The sequence below is a fragment of the Neovison vison genome, chromosome 6 (assembly GCF_020171115.1).
Source record: "Neovison vison isolate M4711 chromosome 6, ASM_NN_V1, whole genome shotgun sequence".
Classification (NCBI taxonomy): Eukaryota; Metazoa; Chordata; class Mammalia; order Carnivora; family Mustelidae; genus Neogale; species Neogale vison.
Genome location: NC_058096.1, coordinates 170,896,978 through 170,920,871, shown reverse-complemented (window position 1 = coordinate 170,920,871; position 23,894 = coordinate 170,896,978). Strand labels below are relative to the sequence as shown.

The window sequence follows — 23,894 nt, the reverse complement described above, 5'->3', positions numbered from 1 at the left end:
AAAGGTGCTTTTTCCTCTAATGGCAAATTTTAGCAAATTTGTCTCACTGTTTAAGTTATCTAGATAGCATTCAGTGAACAGGTGTCATATATGCCCAATATTATTTTCCTGATGCTTGAATAGGAAGTCAGAGTGTAGCTTCCTGGTAGAATTTAAGAATATTGGTCCCATTTGAACTATAGATTGCTAAAATAAAGAGGGTTTTAAGAAGCATTTAAATAATTGGAGATTTAAAAGAAGGGCTTAAAGTTGGCAGCTTCTCAGAGCAACCTTAATATATAGCAGATTCCTTCAAATTTTTATCAGTGTATTGTGGACAATGGAATTTGGGGACTTTTCCACAGACTAAGTTGATGGGAAAATTGGAGGTTGTCTGTCTCTTGTTTAAAATGTGTTTTCATTGGTTGCTTGAGATCTTTAGATTAATTGCATGGTAAAGAATCATTGAAAAAATGTATCTGCTCCACTAAAAAATGAAATCCCTTATTAGTAATTGTTACTAGTATTTTAAATATATATACGTTTTGCCTGAAATGCATGTCTTCTTTTAAGGTTCATACCTAAAGTGCAGTTAATATTGAACTCTAATTATCTTTGTGCTTAAACAAGGAACAAATGTCCATTTGTATGTTGTTTTTTTTCTGCATCTTACACTCTCACTGGTGAAGAGGTAAGTTTTCTCTCAGATTTTCCCCTGCCTCCATTTTCAGCAATTCAATTCCACTGACCAAGTGATCTTTTCCATCTCAATAGCATGTCTCAATGTTTGATTTGAAAATCAGCATAGCACAGACATTTTAGAGATTATCTGATGTTCTGGGGACTGTAGATATGGTAAGTCCACAGGTGTTTTATTGAGCACCTTCTTATGGGGTGTATATGCTAAGAAAAAGGAGTTGTAGTATCTGTCTTTGAAGATTTTTCTGTTCAAGTGGACAAATAAGATAACACACTTAAAAAAATTAACATATAATGTATTATTTGTTTCAGGGGTACAGGTCTGCGATTCATTAGTCATATTTATATAATACCCTTGCTCATTATAACACATACCCTCTTCAATGTCTATCACCCAGTTACCCCATCCCTCCACCCTCCTCCCCCCAGCAATCCTCAGTTTGTTTCCTATGATTAAGAGTCTCTTGGGGTGCCTGGGTGGCTCATGTGTTAAAGCCTCTGCCTTTGGCTTGGGTCATGATCCCGGGGTCCTGGGATCGAGCCCCACATCAGGCTCTCTGCTCAGTGGGGAGCCTGCTTCCTCCTCTCTCTCTCTCTCTCTGCCTGCCTCTCTGCCTTCTTGTGATCTCTATCTGTCAAATAAATAAATAAAAAATCTTAAAAAAAAAAAAGAGTCTCTTATGGTTTGTCTTCTTCTCTGGGTTTCATCGTGTTTCATTTTTTCCTCTCTTCCTCTATGATCCTCTGCCTTGTTTCTTAAATTCCATATCACGTATCAGTGACATCATATAATTGTCTTTCTCTGTGACTTATTTTGCTTAGCATAATACCGTCTAGCTCCATCCATGTTGTTGTAAATGGCAAGATTTCATTTTTAATGGCTGCATAATATTGCATTGCATATATATATACACAACTTCTTATTTATCCATTCATTTGTTGTTGGATATCTGGGCTCTTTACATAGTTTGGCTATTATGGACATTGCTGCTATAAACATTGGGGTGCAGGTGCCCCTTTGGATCAGTACATTTGTTTCTTTGGAGTAAATACCCAGTAGTACAATTGCTGAGTCTATTTTCAACTTTTTGAGGAATCTCCATACTATTTTCCAGAGTGGCTGCACCAGTTTGCATTCCGCCAACAGTGTAGAAGGGTTCCCTCAAACTTTTTTTTTTTTAAAGTTTACAAAAACTACCTCTTATATTCAAAGAATATAGTCCTTGGATCAACAGTATTGGCATCAAACAAGAACTTTTCTTTTTTTTTTTTTTTTAAGATTTATTTATTTATTTTAGGTAGAGAGCATAAGTGGGAGGGGCAGAGGGACAAGGAGAGAGAATCTCAAGCAGACTCTACACTGATTGCTGAGCATAACCTGGGACTGGATCCTGAGACCCTGAGATAACCACCTGAGGGGAAACCAAGAATGGGACACTCAACTACTCAACCCACTGTACCACCCAAGTGCCCCAGGCAGGAGCTTTTTGAACTACAGCTTATCAGGTCGGCATACCTATTGAGTCAATTTGCATTTGAATAAAATGTCCAGGTGATTTACATGCACATTAAATTTCAGATGCACTGAACTAAAGGATATGTGATTAGTGCTAAAGGTGTGGCAACCACACTACTATGATTTATTGAGCCTTTGCTATACGGGAAGCATAATAAGCTCTTTACAAATATCATTGAATCTCTGCCACAGCACTGTAGTACTTTAGAAGTTCAAAAGAGTGAAAAATGGGTGTGGGCTACAGTGAGAAGGGAGTGCTTCATGCAAGTATCAAGATTTGAACTGAACTTTGAAGATTTTGAATCAAAAGAGATAGGTTTGACTCAGTCCAGAGAGTGGATAGTAAAAGGAAAGTACAGTGGTAGAAAAGAGAGAGACCATGAAGAAACTGGACTGATGCATTATCTAGGCAGCACCTATTTTCCATGCTTTTATGGTCTGTCTTTGGACATATCATTAAGAATAGGGGATTTCAAAGTACAGTAGTCTGGATCAGTGCTTGTGAGAGACTCTAGAACAGTATTTGAATTAGAACTTGGGGGGAAAACTCAAGTGAGATTTGAGGCTTCTGTCTACTAAATGTTTTATCTGTATGCCCTGTTTCTGACTTGGAACACAAACATACTGATTCTACAAAATTGCATTGTTCTTAATAGCCATAGGCTATAGCTTAGAATTTTAGATTAGTAGAGCTGGAAGATCATCTGGGTACTTTATACATGGAAGAAATATGATCTGAAGAGGGAACATGACTTGTTCAGGGTTACTCAGCTAGTTAATGACAAAACCAGAACTACAATCTAGAACTTAAGTCTCTCTACTAAGCTTTTTACCCCAATTTACCCTCTATTTTACTATCTTTCTACCTTCCTTTTATCTTTCTCCATTTCAAGGATTGATAGGGACTTTTTACTTTTATAATTATAACAATTGAACTTGAAATAACCTGAAAGAGCAGTAGTAGTGCAGAGAAATGGAATGATTTGGCCAAGGTCAAATAAGAAGTTGGAGAATGAGGACTAGAATTTATATCTTCTGACTCCAACTCAAGTTTCTTTCTATTCTCTCTCTCTTTTATTATTTTTTTTTAAACAACTGATAATTTATTTAAAAGATTGATTTAGGCATCTGCAGTGGTGACTTCAACCTTGACTCCTGGCTCCATACTGATGGAGGTAATTTGCTTAACAATCTCAGAAGGACTGTGCAGATCAATGAGTTGCTTGTGGATCTTCATCTGAGAACAATCCCAAGTCTTAGAACCGTAACCACAAGCAATTTTTCTTGTAGTAGTGATTCTTAGAATCTTGGTAGGTATCCGAACTGGTCCTTTCACTTTGAGATTCTTTTCCTTTGCGCCTGTGATCAGGTTAGTATACACTGTTTCCCAAGATTTTAGGTTGCAGCTGGGTAGAGTAATTCTAAATTGGTGAATCGCCATCTCTGGTTCCAGGGTGTCTTCCCAGTGCCTTTAAAAAATATGACTGTGGAGCGGCTTCCTGACTGACTTGTTCCTGGAGGAGAGCAAGCAAGGGTGAGTCAGGAGCAGGAGCAGGGCATCCAGGACTCCACTGCAGCTGCGACCATGTCTTTCTCAAAGAGGTTTTTTTACTCTTAAGTCACTCTTTAGGCAGGTCCCTCAAATATAAGCCCTTTCTCCTTAAAAATACTGTTTTTATCTATTTCTTTTAAAGATTAATTGTGGAATGCTTAGTAAATATTTTAAAAAGAGCCACATGAACACCACACTAAAGTCACATGGACAATTGCGTTATCTTATATGTTACTGTTTCAGCCAAGGTCATTGTAAAATGGTTGAAGGAAAGACTGTTCGAGAGTCTAGTAATCAAAATCCAACAATATATAAAGTTAGTAGGACAGTGGTACAATGATGACCTTCTTTCCAGGGACACATTTTTATTGTAGTGTTCCTGTCTACCTGAGATTGCTTCCTGTCTTTCTATACCCAAGTTCGGATCTATAATTACGTTAGCCTTTTCAGTATCTTGCTAAGCAAAAAGTAGTGGAGGTCTAAACAGTAAGTTTTCCAGAATTATATACCTTCCCTCACGTTGGTAACACAGTTTTAACTGGGACATGTTCAGTGCAGTTGAATATCTAACACAAGCCAAGTGCTGGGGATATAAGGATAAGTTTGGTATAGGCCTTGTTTACTAGAATCTTCCCACCCAGTAGGGGAGAGGACAGACATTTAAGTAAGATTTATTATAATAATGATTTATTATATAATGATTATATAAATAATAAATGATTTATTATATAATGATTATATAAATAAATAATGATTATAATAAATATTGATTTATATATTGTGTATTTATATATTTATATATTATATATTTATATATTTATAAATATAAATAATGATTATATAAATAAATAATGATTATATAAATAAATGATTTATTATATAATGATTATATAAATAAATAATGATTTATTATATAATTATATACATAATAAATAAATAATAAATATTATATAAAGATTTATTATATAATGATTATAATAATAAATAAAGATTTATTATAAGTTATTATAATAATAATAGAATATATGGTAATTAATGTGCATAGGGTACTATGGGAACACAGGTGGGCTGTCCTAATAATGATTTATTATATAATGATTATATAAATAATAAATAAATAAATAATAAATATTATATAATGATTATTATAATAATAAATAAAGATTTATTATAAATAATAATAATAATAATATAATATATGGTAATTAATGTGCATAGGGTATTATGGGAACACAGAGGTGGGCTGTCCTAGGAAATGAAGTTATGTTAGAAATGTTGTGCTATTAAAAATGAGCCATTGTATATCCTTAGGTAAACCACTTTGCCTCTTTGGATTTTGATTTTCTAAAATCTGTCAGTTGATAGGTTGAAAAAGACACTCTCTAAGATCCTTTGCAGCACTACTTTATTTCCATGTTACAGTTTATGTGCTATTTTCTTTAAAAAGCTTTATAATTTACTTTATGGCATAATGCTTGTAAATTTTTGGAAAAAGAGGCCTACGTCAATAAATGACTAAACATGTTTTTGATGAAAAGCTCATCTTTGAGTACGCTTCATTTAGTACCTCTTTCTTACCTCCTCATGATGGGAACTGGGGACTTGTGGTTAAATTCCTGTCTTCCTGATAGATCTAAGAACTTTTGTAAACATATGTTGAAGTATTGGCTGACAGAGTTTATCTCTTGATCCCTGCCATGTACACTGTGCTGCTGAGCAGTTTATACAACATATGTATACACATTGTCTCATTTTATCCTCACAGTGATCCTGAAAAGTAGAAATAATATTTCATAGACGAATAAACAAACTCATGAAAGTAATCATTTGCCCAGTAATTAATAGCTGTTAAGCTGAAATGTCAGGTTCTTAACCTAAGTTAGTAGAGTCCTGCACACAAAAGACAAATTTGCCAGCAGAAAAATTAGATTATTTTTTGTTATAAAAAAGGTTTCTTTTGCAAAAGGATTTACCGCATGATTCACTTAAATAGTAAGCACCCTACTGCTTTTGAAATTGCTCACTTTATAAAAATTTTATATATACACATGTACATATGTATATATACATATATATGTGTATATACATATACACATATATATGAAAAATATATTTTTCAGGATCATATTACAGGGAGTGACATAGTTAAACATGGTTAAACATAGTGGCCTCAGTATGGAGAGTTGCATCCTGTTTTTGGTGTTTAATGGTACTCACACTGTGTTTGCCCTTCTGAATCCTGTGAATAAGATCTTCTGCATACTTCTTGGGTGGCATTGTCATCCTTTGTTTTAGCTTTCCACGTAGAAGCAATTGAATACCAGAAGGCTACATATAGCTTTCTAGAGAGAAGAGAAGATGACATAAAGGGCATTTCTGTCCTTGCAGATACTACTTCTGTGCAGCAGAAGGAAGTAACTTATAATAGGGCAGGTGACCTATGGAGAGAATAAAGTGTACAAATACCATAGATTTCTGAACTCAAAAGATGCCCATGCAGCATAAGTAAGAATTACAGAAAGTATACTGGCCTTGGTGTTTGTTGCTCAGTAGTAGGCATTTCTGAAGTTTAATCAGTTTACATAAAATTGTAAAGCAGATTACGATTATATTCAATCACTCCACCCTTTTCTTCTCTTTTCAGGACCATGAAACAATGTGAACATACAGGATTGAGGCCCAACCCCACCCTTAACTGTATGACCCTATCAGAGTTACAAAACCTCTCTGAGCCCCTTTTCCCTCTATTTGACACATATGGGGAATTACCATATGCCAGACACTGTTCTAGGTTCCAGAATAACACAGACAAAAATTAGTTCCCATATGTGTGAAATGGAAGTGAAAACATGTATATCCCATAGTGATGTTGTGAGAATTGAATAAAATAAGGTTTTGGAAAAGCACTTTGTAGAGGGTAAAGAGCCTTACTAGTGATTGTTATATCCTTCCTTATCTTTGTTCCTTTTTTTTGATTTCCCTTATGTATTGTCTATTTTGCACACTTCGAGGATGAAGAATATTTTTATTTTTTTTAAAATTGAAGGCTACTTCTTTAAAGCAAAATTTTTGAAGACTTTTTTTTTTTTAAAAGATTTTATTTATTTATTTGACAGAGAGAGACACAGTGAGAGAGGAACACAAGCAGGGGGTAGTGGGAGAGGGAGAAGCAGGCTTCAGGCTGAGCAGGGAATCTGATGCAGGGCTTGATGCTTAATGACCGAGCCAGCCAGACGCCCCTTTCTTTGGTATATTTTGAAGGGAAATATAATTTTAGCTTTTTTTTTTTTTTAATAAGAGAGATATTACCTATTCGACTCAGCTGATTAACAGTTATGGACAGGACCACATAAATCCTTATTTTGTTTAATAAATAAATTCTAAAATAGCTGTGCTTCAGTTTCACTTGTGACTAATTAGGGAAGGGTGGTTACAGAGGGAAATGAAGAGAGAATCAGAATGGCTTTAAAAGTTATGTTTGTGCAGGGCGTCTGGATGGTTCAGTTGGTCAAGCCGCTGCCTTCGACTCAGGTCATGATCCCAGATTCCTGGGATCGAATCCTGAATTGGGCTCTCTGCTCGGTAGGGAGCCTGCTTCCCCCCCTCTTTCTCTGTCTGCCTCTCTGCCTACTTGTGATCTCTCTGTCAAATAAATAAAATCTTTTTATTTTTTAAATTTTTTTTATTTTTTTTCCCAATTTATTTATTTTCAGAAAAACAGTATTCATTATTTTTTCACCACACCCAGTGCTCCATGCAAGCCGTGCCCTCTATAATACCCACCACCTGGTACCCCAACCTCCCACCCCCCCGCCACTTTTTTAAAAAAGTTATGTCTGTGTTCTTTTCTCCTATTCAGTCTATCTTTCACATTGCATTCAAAGTATTAAACAAAAGCATCCACAAATCTTGTAATTTCTTTTAATGTTCTTCTCTAACACATTGTTGCTCATGAAGCTTATTTACAACATGCTCCAGTTTATCTTTTCAGACTCATTTGTCACTACTCTCTCTTTTTTTAAAAGATTTTTTATTTATTTACATGACAGACAAAGATCACAAGTAGGCAGAGAGGCAGGCAGAGAGAGAGGGAGAAGCAGGCTCCCTGCTGAGCAGAGAGCCCAATGTGGGGCTGGATCCCAGGACTCTGGGATCATGAGGTGAGCTGAAGGCAGAGGCTTTAACCCACTGAGCCACCCAGGTGCCCCTGTCACTACTAATCCTAAACTTTTGCTATATCCTGGGTTATACTCTTCTAAACACATACTCAGCTTTTAGGATTCCATGTGATTATTTCACAGTTCCTTTAGAATGTTCCTGTTGTTCTCTGTCTTACCTCAATGATCATTTTCTTTTTTCCATTCTCAGAGCATGAGGATACTGTCTTGTTTTTAAAAAGACCCATTCTGGGTGCCTGGGTGGCTCAGTGGGTTAAGCCGCTGCCTTCGGCTCAGGTCATGATCTCAGGGTCCTGGGATCGAGTCCCGCATCGGGCTCTCTGCTCGGCAGGGAGCCTGCTTCCTCCTCTCAGCCTGCCTCTCTGCCTACTTGTGATCCCTCTCTCTGTCAAATGAATAAATAAAATCTTTAAAAAAAAAAAAAAGACCCATTCCCTCCTCCATGTCTTTGCTCTAGATTCTACCTCTTCTTTTCCCTTCTGTTCATTCTCTCATTTTCTGCTGGTTGCTCTGTCACTGCAAATAAAAAAACAAGCAAAATCTGTTCTCCACCTTAGTCACTCTTCCAGATGTGAAATAGAAATCTCACTCTTGTCTTTACTCCCTTATCCTATATTTCCCCCTCTGCACTGATGGCTTCTACTCTATAATACTGATTGTTCTTGATAAATCCAAAGGAAGGTGTCAGTCTATACTTTCATGGATTGGTTTGACATTGTTTATCTTCCATTTGGAAGTCCCTTCACTTCTGAATATGGCAATCTTTGTTCATATCTTTTTAAAGTTCCTTCTCACTCTTTTTGTTCTTTTTCTTTTCTTTTTTTAAAAGATTTATTTATTTATTTGTCAGAGGGAAAGAGAGAGAGAGAGAGAGAGAGAGAGAGAGATAGATAGATCACAAGCAGGCAAAGAGGCAAGCAGAGGCAGAGAGAGAAGCAGGCTCCCCTCTGAGAAAGTTGCCTGATGCGGTACTTGATCTCAGGACCCTGGGATCATGACCTGAGCTGAAGGCAGCCGCTCAACCAACTTGAGCTACCCAGGTGTCCCTGTTCTTTATCTTTGATTACCTCATTAAATATAAGTGTTCCTAAGGGCCCAATCTTCTGCCCACTTCTTTTTTCACTCTACACACATTCCCTGATCCATCTCCTCTCAAGATGTCATTTATCTTCTTTTTTTTTTTTTTTTAAAGATTTTATTTCTTTATTTGTCAGAGACAGAGGGAGAGAGAGCGAGTGAGCACAGGCAGACAGAGAGGCAGGCAGAGGCAGAGGGAGAAGCAGGCTCCCCGCCGAGCAAGGAGCCCGACGTGGGACTCGATCCCAGAACCCTGGGATCATGACCCGTGCCGAAGGCAGCGGCTCAACCCACTGAGCCACTCAGGCGTCCCATCAAGATGTCATTTATCTTCTAAATGCAGTCAGTTCCCAGACCTCAGCCTTCAGAGCAGAACATTGTCCTGATCTTTACGTACATGTTTAGTTGCCTGCTGTATTTCTCCATTTGGGTGGTTACAGGCATCTCAAGGTCATTTGTTCCAGTATTGAATTCCTTATCTCCTCTATGTCTCAACTGAGGACACTGACTGTTGCCTATTTCAAGTTCTCATTAATTTCACCTAGAACTCTTATAAGTTTCATAATGATTTCTACTTAATAGCTTGAATGAACTATTTAAAATACAAGTCTGACTCATTCACTCCTTTGCTTAAAGCTTTTCATGTCCTATCTCATGTCTGATAAGTAAAGTTCATCACCTTCCCATGATTTGACCTGTGCTTTCTTCTTCAGTGTCCTAACCATTTCCATCCCTAAACTTCAATTTACAGCAATATTGAACTATTGAACTAACACACATTATGGCATTCCTTCCCCTTGTCTTTGTTTATGCTGTTCACTCCACATGCAATTGTTGTTCTCTTTTCTTCCTTTTCTTGACTGAACTCATATGTACCTTTTGAGACTGAGATGAATATTTCTCTTTCAGAAATTCTTCTCTTACCCCTGGATATATTGGGCATTTCTGTCCCCTTCATGCTCTCCTTTAGTCATACGGTTATCTTTATCACCGGACTCAAAACAATGATCTGTTTTGTTTGTGTGGTGAAGAATTCTTTGTGGCAGGCTTAATGTTTTATTCATTTTTATATCCTTAGCATCCAGCAATGTCTGACACATAGTTTAAGTTCAATAAATCTTTGCCAAATTGAGCTAAGGAGAGAGAGATCCAGAGAATAACAAAAGGGATAGAAGGGAACGATGGTGAGAAAAAGTATTCTAGGATAAGAGGTATATGTTGGAAAACATCTTTATTCACTGCAAATACAAGCACTAGAATGTGTTTGCTCTTACTTATGCTCTATGAAATGCAAATTGACTTTATTAGTTTTAACCAGTCCAAATCATAACTCTTTAGAGATTTAGCTCTGAATGAAATCCAATAGCAGCCTGCAATACCGGAAAGTGTTACCTGGCTCATGGTAGCTTTGAGCAGAATAAAGGCAAATGGAATAAAATTACGGACCGAAGCTCTCCTTTGTGGCCTATATTGACACTCAGCTCTCCTGGAGCTCATTTTTCTGAAGTTAAACCTGCTTTTGTTTTTTGTTTTTTCCCTGTCCAGCAAACACTCCAATCTTGGGCCACCCAAGCTGCCTTTTTTTTTTTTTCCCCTCTTTCGTGAGAAATTCCTTTGGGTTATCCTAAGGATAATTCTGGAGAACTAAACAGCATTGTGACTGATGGGAATGTGTTGAAAGGAGATACACAGTAAGCTTTTCATGATCTGACTCTGCCTACCTCTGTTCTACCTTTCTTTGATTTCTCCATCCACTTTGATAACCATGACAAACTACTTAAGTTTAACTGAATGTGCCATGTCTCTATGTCTTTATACTACTCCTGCTACCTGAAAGGCTTCTTCTGTGTTTTTGCCTGGATCATCTTTAAGACTCAATTCAGTTGTTGATTATTTTAGAGTCAGGACTAGACTTACTCCTTTATTATCTTCTAGTTTGTGTTAGAATCTATAATATGTTTGTTTATCTCATAGTGATTAACTTATAATCATATTTTATTTGTCTGTCTTCTCATCTCCTCATCTTCAATGCTGAGATCTCCTTGAGGACAATGACTGTAACTTATTTTTTTAAGTTTTTTTTATTTATTAGAGAGAGAGAGCCCACAAGTAGGCAGATTGACAGGGAGAGGGAGAGGGAGAAGGAGGATCCCTGCTGAGCAGAGAGCCTGAGACAGGGCCTGGGATTATTACCTGAGCTGAAGGCAGATGCCCCAATGACTATAACTTTAACCTTGATGTCCCCAGCATTTGGTATGAGAGAGAAGGTTTTCAGTAATTATTTATTGGATCATTCAATGACTTGTGAAAAAAATTATGAAAATATGAATGATGAGGAAAAGCAACTATTCAGCTCCCTATAAATTTAAACAAACAAGAGTTATGTTAACAAAAGTGATTATTCATTAAGAAATGATATGCATATATATGCATGCCTGGGTGGCTCAGATGGTTAAGCGTCTGACTTCAGCTCAGGTCGTGATCTCTAGGTCCTGGGATCAAGCCTTGAGATGGGGCCCTGGCTTACTGGGGAGTCTGCTTTTCCCTCTGCCTCTGTTTCTCCCCCTGCTCATGTTCTCTTTCTGTATCCTTCTGTCTCAAATAAGTAAAATCTTTTAAAAAGTGATACATATAAAAATCTTTTTATAAGCTGTAAAATGCTGTAAACGCATTAATTATTTTTACTGGCCTCCCTTATAAGAGGCTGATGATGTACCTGTTCTTTCCCTCTCTAACACCTCTTCTGATGGGCATAAACACTCCATGCTTGTTTTCTGGAGAATAGCCATGTGCTCTCTCTTTCTATCCCTGTTTCAGCCTAGGCACTAGGATGTCTTTGTTTACTTGAGCCTTTCTCAAATTTTTGAGTCTGTTCTTTCTTTTTCCTTCTGTCTAGGACCATTCTTCCATTCCAGTCCTCCTAAGTGCAGCTATAATACCTTTCTAGGATAAATACCTCTTATTTATTTGTTCAAGGGACCTAGCAACTTTATGCAGTAACTTTAGCCTGAGGTAATCCTGCAAAAAGAGACTTGGGCTTTATGGAAGGAAATTGAGGTCTCTTTTCTGTTGTAGACTCAAATCCTTGAAGGGCCCTAATATTAATAATGAAAAAGTAACTGAAGATTGTTTCTTTCATACTTCCAGATTCCAGTAATAATCCAGAGAGGGAGCTGTGTGTGTTGAGGGGAGGCAGGGGGACATGCTGGAGTGTGCTGTGCTCCAAGTCTCATGGTGCAGGGCTCCAAATTTGAGGGTGTGCAGTGGAATGTGATGGACCCTGTGATGCAAATGTAGGGATACATATGGATATGTTTCCCTCTTTGGCCCCTATCACTCCCTGATGGTGAGAATTTAAGTTCCATTGCATCCTATGTTGCAGATTGTTAACGTATTAACACTTCAACTATTGGACCAAAGGGCATCAGGAAAGATTGATCTGCTAGTTAATTGGCAAACATTCACTAACTTCAGTGTGTTAGTTGCCATGAAGGCCACAAGACCAGTTAATACTTTGAATCAGGTAATTATAGAATAAAAGCTTCATGGAAGACAGAAATTAGGAGAGTAGAGTAGAAGGAGCTTTGCAAACATTTAAAATATCCAGATTTAGGTGTCTACTCTGCCAGTTAACTTTTTGTGTCACCATAGGCAATTTAGTTCTTTAAGCTTCAATTTCTATTTCAAAATTTAGGGATTTGGGTTAAATCACCTACAGAAGCCCTTAGAAATCAAGTGATTTCTTTTTTTTAAATTATTTTTTATCATGTTATGATAGTCACCATACAGTACATTATTAGTTTTTGATGTAGTGTTCCATGATTCATTGTTTGCGTATAACACCCAGTGCTCCATGCTATCCATGCCCTCCTTAATACCCATCACCAGGCTCTCCTATCCCCCCACCCCCTCCCTTCTAAAATCCTCAATTTGTTTCCCAGAGTCCATAGTCTCTCATGGTTTGTCTCCCGCTCCAATTCCTCACCACCCCCCCTTCATTTTTTCCCTTCCTTCTCCTAATGTCCTCCATGCTATTCCTTATGTTTCACAAATAAGTAAAACCATATGATAATTGACTTTCTCTGCTTGACATATTTCACTTAACATAATCTCCTCCAGTTCCATCCATGTTGATGCAAATGTCGGGTATTCATCCTTTCGGATGGCTAAGTAATATTCCATTGTATATATGGACCACATCTTCTTTATCCATTCATTTGTTGAAAAGCATCTCAGCTCTTTCCACAGTTTGGCTCTTTTGGCCATTGCTGCTGTGAACATTGGGGTGCATATGGCCCTTCTTTTCACTACATATGTTTCTTTGGGATAAATACCCAGTAGTGCAATAGCTGGGTTAAAGGGTAGCTCTATTTTTAATTTATTGAGGAACCTCCGCACTCTTTTTTCCAAAGTGGCTGCACTAACATGCATTCCCACCCACTGAAATCAAGTGATTAAAAAAAAAAGAAAGAAAGAAAGAAAGAAAGAAAGAAACCAAGTGATTTCTACAGGTTAGATTGACATTATGAAGAGTTTTTCAGAGAAGGAAGAAATTACTGTGGGCTAATGAAATCAGAAAATGTTTCATATAAGGGGTAGATCTGAGCTAGCCTTTGAAGGCTGAGTGAGATTTAGATTAGTGAGGAAAGAAAGAGGCATTTCACTTAAAAGGAAAAGAAAGAGCAAAAGCATAATAACAGTAATGAGTAATGTGTATGTAGAGGAGATTTAGGCTAGGTAGCATACAGATTTCAGGGCAGTGAAAAGAGAGAAGTTTGGGTATGCAGTGTGGGAGAAATGATGATAATAATACCTAATGTATCGGATATACCATGTGACAAGTGGTGCTCCAAGTAGATGTTATTAACTTATTTATTAGGTTATGAAATAGGTTATTATTATTATGAACTTAATTTTACAAATGAGGAAACTAAAGCTCGTAGTGAATCCAGGTTTGAACCCAGGTTGTCCAACTTTGAGTCCATGCTGTTAACCAACATTCTGTGTGATCACTGAATAACAGTGTTTGTTTCAAATTTCTTGCCACTAAACACCTTGCTGTTTCTTATCCTCAATGACATAAACACACATTTGACTTTGGACAGTTTCATGTTCTCTCTGAACTTCAGTTTCTTCAGCTAATAAGGAGGAAATAAATATATATCTCAAAGGGTTCTTATGAGAATCAGTCAAACTGAAAATGTCTAATGCAGTGTCTGGGACATGGAGAGATTCAGTAAATGTTCCACCATGATGAGCAGATTTTCACAGCAGCTTTAAGGCAACAGTTTACCATATGAGTATTTATAGAAGACTTCAAGTCAAGTAAAATAATTTGTAGACAGATTTCCATGACACCAAAAATAATTTTGAAAAATAGGACAAACCTAAATGAATATTCCTTCATTTTAGTTATAGTGGTTTGTTGCATATAGTTTAGAAAACACTGATTACTAGTGTTTTGAAACAGTCTCTCGGGAAGAAGTTTTTGAGATGGCTTATTAGTAGAAGCTTTATTCTTTGAGTGCTGTCACATCCGTTGTCTCAGTCCTCCACACAGTAATATTTGTGGGGCATAATTAATGTTATTCTCATTTTATGTATAAAGGAATTAAGATGGAGAGGTTACTCAAGATCGCATAGCCAGGAAGTGATAGAATCAAGACTAGAACTCAGGTCTTTGACTTTGGGTCTTGTGTATTTTTCTATGAACTTTCTATACTTTCTATGGAGATGCAGGAGCCATAGAACTAGGTGGATGGCTAATCTAGTTGGAAAATGGATAAGAATATCAGTTCTTCCAGCCATTTAACAAACTTCTTTGTTTTCAAGGATATTTATATTTAGCTTAATGATTTCCCTTTAATGCTGCCTCAAGTTTCTCTTGCAGAAACTGCTGCATTCTTACACAAAAAGCCAGTGAACATTGCCATGGAAAGTGATGACAGGAAGGTTGAGACTGGTATTCTTTGGAAAGAATGGAGCCAAAAGCCCTCAAGAAGCATCATGGTGTTCTGAAAAGCATAGATTTGGAATCAGATGGCCCAGGTGAATTCAGGGGCAAGTTTCTGAATCTTAATGTCCTTATCCTTAAAGCTGTAGTAATAATACCTGCCCTTTTTTCTTCATAGGATTGTTGTGAGGTCAAATTGCAAACTGTACCACACAGATTTAAATATATATGGATTGAAACTGTTGTAACAAGTGGGATTGAGAGTTGATATGAGGAAGAATTTCCCACTTAATTTCCTCTTAAGTATTGTCATGGACAGTTTATCTAGTTATGAGAAGTAGGAATTTAGGGGAGCAAATATATTTTTTCTAGAATCAAGGCTGTTGATTATAATCAACTGTGGAGGTGGTGAATTTTTTTCCCCCACTTTTCTGTGCCTTCTCTCCTTGTCGATGCCTTTCCATGGACACATGTCCTATGAATGACCTAGGTCCCATTCCAGAGGTGAACATATTTTCTGAAACAAAACTGGGATATGAGGTCTTATTTTTCAGTGCAGGAACTAGTCTGGATGATTTTTATGTGCTGAAATGTGGGAATTGGGAAATTTTGGTGGTTGGAGACATTGGGGGTTGGAACCTCCTTGAAGTCAGGTGGTTCTTGGCAATTGGAGGCCAAATTATTGTTGGCTTCCCTATTTCCTGGCCTTTAATATATTTTCAGCAGACTGGGTTAATCTTTGCTTAGCTAGGAGTTGTTAATGGTTATTGGCAATAACTTTTCATAGGTTTTTGCCTTTTCGTAAAAAGAGCTGGAAAATAGAAAAACATCTCTAATCCTACCTAATGAATAGTGGAATTTCAGCACCAATGTGGGGGGTGGGGAAAGAGAAGCATTCTTATTACACTTGCCCTCATGAAAAGTCTACTCTTTGAAAGAATAAACTGTGAGTTAACTTGGTAAAGTGGGATAAGACTGATTTTCCTGTAGCTTTCAGATAGCGTATGCATTCACATTTGGTTGAAAAAAATGCACTCAGCTTAACTTTGACCCTGGAAAGAAATTGTAGCATTTAGGATTTTGTAATAAGGTCACACATTTAAGTAAATCTTGGTAATTTATTATATGCTTTGACTTGCGTGTGTCCCCTCACTTGTCATCTTAATCTTATAAGTTGGTATAACTTCCTGTTTTGATTAGGAAACCAAGGCTCAGGTAGATAGATGGTGATTCACTTATAGTTACAACGTGAAATAGGTAGAGCTACATCTAAAAATCTAGATTCTTCTTTGTGCTCTTTTCTCCTTACTCAGTGCCCCTTTTCTGAGCTCTGCATTAGTCAATTATGATGCTTTTGCCTGAAAGCACTAAGGATGGATAAAAAAATTGCTTAAGCTGGAAAGAGCCTGTATGGTCTATGACAGGTGCCGTGTAGGTTGGTTGAAAAACAACTTAAAGATTAGCTCCTTTCCCTATGTGTTTTTGTTAATGCTTATAATATTTTTATGATTTGAATCCTTCTGGTTTCCTTGGTATATTTCAGACTGATTTTAAGTTGTTAGGAAAGGGGATTTTTCTCTCCAGAGCTCAATTCCTTTAAAGCTTCTTATTTTCCTTTGTACCTGGGATTTATTTCTTAGCCAAAATTCGGAGTGCTATCAGACTTAAGTTCCTACCAAAAAGACTGTTCCCTGCTGATCTGTTTTTTTTCTGCCTGCTTTTTGCCTACATAACCTGTCCCTTTTGCTACATTCCACCCCTTAATTCCAGCTTTAATTATGTGCAAGTTTCTGAGAATTAAAGGACAGTGAATTTGGGGGTAGGAAAAGGATATGAAGCTCCTGTCCTTTTTGATTCTGTGTGTCCCCCTACCCACCAAATCCTGGGAATACCTTGCTATTCTGTCCACTTCCCAGCATCCTGTGTCTTTCGCCAGACCCTTTAGGAGCATCTCTGCAGTGGTCTTGAAATAAAGACTTCCCAGAGATTTTTTAATGGTTGGTTTGGTTTTTCCCATATTAAGAGCTTAAAAAAAAAGAGACACATAGAGATCAACCTTTTGCTTATTTCTAGTGGTCCACTTCCCCTCCGCTCTTGAGGACATTTATTGTGAGGTTTCCCATGTATTTCATTCATTCTTTCATGAATTATTCTGTAGGAACTTGTGCTAGAATACTGAGCACAAGAGATGTTGACCCATCTTTGCAAAGCTTATAGTTTTTTGGGGAAGATAGTCAATTAAACAAGCAGTGTAGTAAAGTGGGATTTATTATTCTATCAACATAATTAAAGAAAGTTTTAAATAAAACATTTTTCTCATAATATCACCATAGTAATAGTGTAGCTGCTTCACATTTTTCCATATTCTCTTCCAGTATTTGTCCATATGCAAACATATTTTTTATATATTTGTGGTGGTTGTCTAGCTATAATTTAATATTTTTTCTGCTTATAAATTTTATATGTTGTTACTTATATATTTTTTCATAGCTATTGTACCATGATTTATCCAATCATATTTCCTTTTTTAAAAAAAAGATTTTATTTATTTATTTGAGAGAGAGACAGTGAGAGAGCATGAAAGGGGAGAAGGTCAGAGGGAGAAGCAGACTACTTGAGGAGCTGGGAGCCCAATGGGGGACTCGATCGTAGGACTCGATCCTGGGACTCCAGGATCATGACATGAGCCTAAGGCAGTTGCTTAACCAACTGAACCACCCAGGTGCCCCTATCCAATTATATTTCTATTAGAGAAGTGTGTTGACTTATGTTTTTCATGATTAGTACATAGTAAGGCTATAGGCATTCTCAATTTTTGGGAAAGGAACTATTTGATCAAAAATTACAATATATTTGGGCTCCTGGATGGCTCAGTGGGTTAAAGCCTCTGCCTTCGGCTCGGGTCATGGTCTCAAGGTCCTGGGATCAAGCCCCACATCAGGCTCTCTGCTCAGTGGGGAGCCTCCTTTCCCCCCCACCCCCCCCACCTGCCTCTCTGCCTACTTGTGATTTCTGTCAAATAAATAAATAAAATCTTTAAAAAAATTATAATATATTTAACACTGATAGAAGCTATACTGCTTCCTATAAAAAGTTTTTACAGTTTGTAGTCCATCAACCTTTTTACCACTTTTCAGCACATTTATTTTTTAATAGGTATAAAAGCTATATTTGAGTGTTTTAATATGTATTTCTGTGAGTACAGGTAAGATTGAATGTTTTCCCTAATGTTTGTTTATAAATATGTGAAACGATGCTCTGGACTTTAGCGGTTTACTTGTTGATTTTGCTTACTTGGTGGTTTGATTTTAAATGGGACATTCATTGTTGATGTAGAGGAATGGATGACAGTGGCTAGAAGGTCTTTTTGGGGGATTTGATCTAACTTAGCAAAAACTTCTGTGATTGTGGAGCCAAGAGTTAGATTCTTTGAGCTAAAGTCAGTACTCCAGGGCTGCCTGGGTGGCTTAGTTGGTTAAGTGTCTGCCTTCAGCTCAGGTCATGATCCCAGAGTCCTGGGATCAAGCCTCATACTGGGCTTGTTGCTCAGCAGGGAACCTGCTTCTCTCTCTGCCTGCAGCTCCCCCTGCTTGTGCTCTTTTGCTTGCTCTCTCTCTCTCTAATAAATAAATAAAGTCTTTAAAAAAAAATAAAGTCAGCATTGCATGTAGGGCTGACACATGTGGGGTCTATACTAGGTTGAGAGTTTTTTCAGAGCAAGGGCCTTGTTTCATTCTTTGCCTCAGCTTTTAGCACACTGGCCAATAGTAGGCCTCAAAAAATTGTTGCAGAAATACAAATTTCTTGGGGGTAGCAGATAAACTCCTCTAAATATTATTCTTACCTCTTCTTAAATTGCTTAAACTTTTCACATTTTAGATTTGTCCTTTGGATCTTAACAATTTTCTAATCTTGGAGGCCTCTGGGAATTTATTAATATCTATAAGAGGATGACTATGGTGCGCTCAGGCAGCATATTGAGGATTATAACCACACTATGAAAGCAATACTCTGTTGAGAAAGAATATAGAATAGACACCTGGTGGTGGAGGAGTAGAGATGGGGTGAGAGAGATGCTCAGAAGAATAGTAGGAAGTTGTCAGAAATAAATCTCATCTATTGCAGAGAATCCCAAGAGTATGAGAACTGGATAGTAATCTTAGTGTTCACCTGAGCCTTGGTGTCATTATGCATAAATGTCAGTGAGAATGCCTGCTTTCTAGGGCTGTCGTGAGACTTCATTGAAATAAAGTAGATTATGAAAGTGCTATGTGAAAAGAAATAATTGTTACCATTACTATCTCATGTAAGAAACCAAGAATAGGGACGCCTGGGTGGCTGTTGGTTGGACGACTGCCTTCGGCTCAGGGCGTGATCCTGGAGTCCCGGGATCGAGTCCCACATCAGGCTCCCAGCTCCATGGGGAGTCTGCTTCGCTCTCTGACCTTCTCCTCGCTCATGCTCTCTCTCACTGTCTCTCTCTCTCAAATAAATAAATAAAATCTTTTAAAAAAAAAAAAACCAAGAATAGAGAGATAAAGTTACTTTTATTTTTTTCCCAGAAGCTGGATTTATTCTTTATATTTTGCTGCCAATCTTTATCATTTGAAGATGAAATAGAACTTTCTTTCTTTCTTTTTTTTAAGACTTTATTTATTTATGACAGATAGTGAGAGAGGGAACACAAAAAGCACAGGGGAGCTGGAGAGGGAGAATCAGACTCCCCACCAAGCAGGGAGCCCAATGTGGGGCTTGATCCTGGGATACTGGGACCATGACCTGAGCTGTAGGGGGATGCTTAACAACTGAGCCACCCAGATACCCTGAAATAGAACTTTCTAAAGTACTATTTTCCCCCAAGGAAATAGTGAGGAAGGATGGAGGATGGAATGGGGGTAACCTTGGGAAGTGAATAGACTTTGTTAGCTTTTTATCACTTTTGCAAATGGTGAGTTATCTTATAGTTAGTGGGAATAGTGAAGGTTTTGGTCCAAGGGAGTATTCGATCATGATAAGTGCCTTCTTAAGGGAGGCACTTCCTTTAAAAATTATAAGTGCCTTGCTAAGGGAGGCACTTCCTTTAAAAATTATAGTATCTGGAGACAGTATTGAAAATTGGGAGGAGGAAGAACTTGTGTCAGCCTGGAGACTTTAGGAGCGTGTTTTGGTCGTTCATCTCTGAGATACTGGAGGCTTGGAATAGTGGGACCATGACAGTGAAGAAGGAATGGATACAAGGAAGTCAGAGGGTGTAGTCCTAGGCTAAAGGACCTCTGTGACCTTATGACCTTCAATCTGTTATCTCTTCCAGAGGTTTGTTTTCCCTGAAAAATTTTTAAACATTGAAGTATAAAGGTGTATAGCCCAAAGAATTTTTGCAAAGTACAAAGTACAACCCAAGTCAAGATATATAATATGACCAGTACCTGCTAAGTTTCTTTGGTACCCTCTCAGTCATTACGTCTCCTCACCTAACAGGTTACCACTATTTTTACTACCTTCACCATATATTAATTTTGCCTGACTTGAGCTTATATAAATGGAACCATGCAATATAAACAGTATTGGGTCTAACTTCTTTTGTTTGACATTATGTTCATGAGAGTCATCTGTATTCTTTTTATTTTATTTTATTTTATTTATTTGTCAGCAAGAACATGCACAAGCAAGTAGAGTGGCAGGCAGAGGCAAAGAGAGAAGTAGGCTCTGCACTGAGCAAGGAGCCCGATGCAGGACTCGATCCCAGGACCATAGGATCATGACCTGAGCTGAAGGCAGCAGCCCAACCCACTGAGCCACTCAGGCATCCCAAGAGTCATCTGTATTCTTATATGGAGCATTACTTCATTCTTTTTCATTGCTCACTTATATTCTATGGTTTGAATATATCATAATTTATTTATTTATTCTGCTGTTTGTAGATACTTAAGTTGTTCCCAGTTTGGGAATGTTATGAAAAATGCTGCTATGAACAATTTTTGTATATGTCTTTTGGTGAATATAGGCTCTTTCCCTACCCAGGAGTGAAATTTACTGGGTAAGGGCATAATCACATTCTCATGAATGTCCTCTTCTTGGTTTGTAGATGTTGCCTTCTTGCTATATCCTCATATGGTGGAGAAAGAGTTCTGGACTCTTCAAACTCTTAAAAGGTCACAAATCCCATTATGGGGGGCTTTACCCTTATAACCCCATTTAAATCTAATTGCTTCTCAAAGGCCCTACCTCTAAATACCATCACACTGGGGACTAGGGTTTCAGCATATGGATTTTGAGGGTTGAGGGCAGTCATAGCTTTCAGTTCATAATGAGTTGTATAATTACTCAGTATTGCAGTATTTTAAATATCAAAGGCTTTTATGTTTTAAGAAACTTGAACAGAAAGGGCTCTATTTAACATAGGCGGAGAAAATAAATACTGGTTATTGAATGCCTGCTATATACCGGGTACTGCCTAAATGCTTTTACTTATATTATCTTGTTTAATCAAGATAATACTCATTTGAAATCAGTGTTTTTGTGTTGATTTTATAAGCCATAAAACTGATGATCACAGGTTAGTCAGGCAACTCATAATTGCCGAAAAGAATTTAACCTAGATCTTGAATCCAAATCAGTCACATCACATAGAAATTACATTTTGTCAGTGAGGTGCCTTTTGCTTTTTTTTTTTTTTCTCCTTTCTTTTTTGTGGGTGGAAGGGGGTCTTCTTGAAGACCCTGAAAGCCGGTAGTATAGGTGGCCCCCTTCTAAGAATCAGTTCTTAGCTGGCCCTGCAAACAGTAGCCTCCTAACCATGCAACCCCCTCTCCCCACTCTCCACTCCCAGTCCCTTAGGCCCTTTCTGGCTCCCCAATGAATCTCTTAGCAGCCAGTCATTAAGACTGTCTTAAGGTAGATATTATACTGGCATATCCTCTGCTCCAGCTGGCAGGCTAATGGAAGAAGCTCCCATAGAATTTTTAAGGCTAGTTAAGCCTCTTATTTCTCTCTCATACCACTTTTCTTCATGTAGCTTTTTACCCCCAAGAGTAGGAGATCAAGAATGACATGTAATAGAGTAGAAAGCAGGAGACCTGGGCTGTGGCCCTAATACTAAATTGTTATATATTCTTAATCTTCTCTTGATCAAAGTTTTATAATTTATAAAAAGAGGGGGTTGGATTGGAGTTAGTGGTTCCATTGATCATCCTCAGGGCCTACTGTGGGAAGACCCAAGTAGGAGATACTTTGGATACTGTTTATTATTACAACCAGATCAGCCCTGGTTCTATTTGTTGTGTATGTATTGATCTTCCACCTGAGATTTTAGTTAAAGCAAAGGATTATGTAACAAATATATGCTTGAAATCCATTAGACTTAGAAGATCTCTTATAAGTGAAAGTATTACTTTGTGAAAGATTATGAATGGCATAACTAGAATGAGCAAAATTTCACCTTTGACATTTTCTTTTTTAAAAGATTTATTTATTTACTTTTTGGGAGAGACAGCAGGGGGAGGGGCAGAGGGAGAGAAAGAATCTCAAGCAGACTCCTCACTGAGCATGGAGCCTGATGCAGGACTCGATCTCACGATCCTGAGATCATGACCTGAGCCGAGCTCAAGAGTCCAACGCTTAACCAATTGAGTCACACAGGCACCCCTCACCTTTAACATTTTCTTGGTGTATGCAAGGCCTTCACGCTATCCTCTGACCACCATGAGGGAATGGAGGAAGTATAAATAATTTTGTCTAGAGTAGGAGAATGGGAAAGATTAATCAAAGAGGAGTCATCTGACCTAGAGTTATAGGAAGAATACAAATTCACTGGGTGGATTAGGAGATTGGAGGGGATAAGGCATTTCAGGTAGAGGAATGCGGCAGGAAAGCATGAAAAGACACTATTATTTTGGTAATACTGTGTTCTTAGTTTAGATATTCTGTATGATGAAAACAGGAGGAAAGAGGAATGCTAGATGATATGAGTTGAGAGGTGAGGGCTCCTTTGTAAAGGGACTTGAACATCATATTTATAGTGATGAGGACTATTGAAGAATTATAAATATCACTTGAATTAGTACTGCTTTATGAATTTTGGGTTCCTCTAGACTCTGCATCCTTGATTGACACAGCAGTGTTTGGATGGTAGCTATGGCAATTGTGAAGCCCATACACTTAGAAGTAATTTTGATTAGAGAGAGCCTTGGTGACACTATATTTTTCTTCTTACTTGGCTTAGAGTATTGGATATATGTGTAATGCTTGTGTGAAACAAAAGGGTAGGGGAGTGGAAGAGGCCCTGTTGTTGGGCAGCAAGTCTCCACACTGTAATAAACTCAGTGGTGTCCTTACCATTAGAACTGTCATCACAGGTAGAAGTGGCAAGGTTGTAATTTTACCTCCTTTGTGAAAAATTAGAGTCAGACTTGTGGCTTGTGCTTCTTCCTAGCTCTTCTCCATAACAGATCTCTTCAATTCTGTCACTGGAAACATATGTTTATTTGTAATGCATTGCATTCATGGTAATTGGAGCAGTGTGCCTTTTCATTCTTCTAACACCCATTTCCCTGCTTAGAGAGGCCCAGAGCATAATGTAATGAGCCTGTGAATTGCATTAGGTTGGGACTCAGTTTCCCAATTAAACACATATAAAGATGTCCCACCTATTTGCCCCCTTTTAAATCATCTATACTCTTGAAATGTCCCTAGATTCCATGAGTTCTATACTGGTTGAGGACAGCTTTTACATTGAGGCATAGTATCTGCCCAGTTGGGGCCAGTGTCAGCTTCCATTTTACAAAACTGAGGAGTGAACTGACATTGAAAAGTTAAAATGACCAGGCACTTTACATACATTTTATCATTGAATTCTTACACTTACAAAGAAGTGTTATTGCCATTTTACATATAAGCAGATGGTAAAGTAACTTCCCCAGAGTTGCGTACAGCTAGAAAGTG

At 37.7% G+C, this 23,894-nt stretch overlaps 1 protein-coding gene and 1 pseudogene across 1 annotated transcript in view; one reads left to right on the top strand and one right to left on the bottom strand.

The window, feature by feature from the left end:
• SYN2 (synapsin II) overlaps positions 1-23,894 on the top strand; it is a 208,255-nt gene that overhangs the window by 3,285 nt on the left and 181,076 nt on the right. The window lies entirely within an intron of this gene.
• On the bottom strand, positions 3,315-6,023 carry LOC122908431 (annotated as a pseudogene).